The sequence below is a fragment of the Lipotes vexillifer genome, unplaced genomic scaffold (assembly GCF_000442215.2).
Source record: "Lipotes vexillifer unplaced genomic scaffold, Lipotes_vexillifer_v1.1 scaffold253, whole genome shotgun sequence".
NCBI lineage: Eukaryota > Metazoa > Chordata > Mammalia > Artiodactyla > Lipotidae > Lipotes > Lipotes vexillifer.
Window position 1 is genome coordinate 3591418 of NW_006780322.1, and position 1798 is coordinate 3593215.

The 1798-nt window shown below is 49.7% G+C and overlaps 1 pseudogene; it reads right to left on the reverse strand.

The window, feature by feature from the left end:
- Positions 1 to 831: 831 nt before the first annotated feature.
- On the reverse strand, positions 832 to 1371 carry LOC103069921 (1,2-dihydroxy-3-keto-5-methylthiopentene dioxygenase pseudogene; annotated as a pseudogene).
- Between the last annotated feature and the right edge of the window lie 427 nt (positions 1372 to 1798).

The following is a 1798-nucleotide window of genomic DNA, read 5'->3' on the forward strand; positions in this document are numbered from 1 at the left end:
AGGGTTTTTCTATGATTATAATGAATTAGGTATAATTGTATCTCAGAATTGTTAACTAAAAAAAAGGGTACACGTTTTTCTGTTAAAATTCAAAGGCTTGATTGTAAAAGAGATTTACTGTAGGGAGTTTAACCTAGAAATCTCACCTGGAACAAGTAATAACCCAGATAAAATAAAAATTAATTATACACACATACAATCCCACAAAGGATCTAACTGGGATGATTTTAAGGAGCCATATGTACCAGAATATAAGGTAACTCCAAGCCACAAGCATAACATTAAGGCAGCTACTTTACCTTGAACAAAAATGTGGCATAATCAAGCGAGGGTTCCCGTAACACGCCAGCTCATCCCCCATGGCACCCCCTACCCAGCTTCCCCCGTGTTTTGGGAGAAAAGCGTCTTCTCTCTGCCCACTCCTGTCATCCACTGTCACTCCTTTGCACAGGGCAGGCGTGGCCTCGCCTGGTATCTGCTTAAAGTCTAAGAATCGGGTCCAGATGGGGCAGCTAAGTGGCTGCGTTTGGGACGCTGAAACTCACTGGGTCACAGCTGAAGGCATGAGCTGACACAGGGCCACTGACCACTGATCCTGAATCAGAGAAAATGAGCGGATTTGCCCAGATCTCCACAGGTGCTCCCACATACAAACCGGTTTTACAGCTGCTCCCATTAAAACGTATTCTGATCCCACAATCTTGCAGAGGAAAGCTCACCTAGCCTCAAGTCTACAACACAAAAGCAAAGAGAATACGACTGATTTTCTGCTGCCATCAGGTCTGGGACCTTCACCAGAGGGGCCGGGGTGCGCCAGGCCCCAGGGCACTGCTAGGCCGTCTGCGCCAGAAACTCTAGGTACTGCCTGCGGGCCTCGAAGTGGTCAGCCGGCCGGCTGTACGCCGTCCACACTGGGTCTCCCACAAGCAGCCGCGTGGCCTTCACGTAGTTCTTCTTGTCCAGCGTGAAGCGGTGGTATATTCCGGCGGGGAGAGTGATCATGTCTCCTTTCTCCATGAAGATCCGGATCCACCTGTCCTCTTTATCCCTTACGCTGAAGTACCCACTGCCGTCCAGGATGTAGCGAATCTCACCATCCAGGTGTAAATGCTCCTCATAAAACATCTTGATCTTTTCTTCGTAATTTGGTAGTTTGTCTTTGCATATGGTTATTAGGTCCATCCAGGAGTAGTTTCTCTCTTTTCGGATCTTTTCTAATTCTGGATCATTCTCATATTTGTCAGCATCCAGCTTCCGGTAAAGGACCCCGAGCCCGCTCAGCTGCTCCAGGCCGACCGGGCACGCGGTCTACCCGCGGTGGGGCCGCCGCGGGTCGTCGGCCGGCTTGTCCATGTACCAGACCTGCACCATGGCCGGGCCCGGGGGCGGCGTCACCACCTGACCCCGGACCTGCTCGGGCCGGTCTCGGAAGGCGGATTCTTAACCACTGCGCCACCAGGGGAGTCCCAAGAGTACTGTATATTTTATTATTATTTGTAAATTGCTAAACATCCTTTATGTCAATAACATTTATAATAAACTCACGTATGTGTATGTATGCATACATTTTTTTCTCCAGCAGGTCTGTTGTTTAACATTTGCACACCACAGGGCTGATTTCCTTAGGCTGAGGAGTGACCAGAGGCTTGACTCTTTGAAAGGATTCCCAGAAGAGGGAGGAAATTATCCGTGGAAAGAAGCTCCCATCAATGCAGAGAGGAGGGGTGGGTAAGTGAGACTCAGGTGGAGGGATTAGCCTGGACGGGTGAAGAGTCCCCGAGAAAGGAGTGGAAGTGGA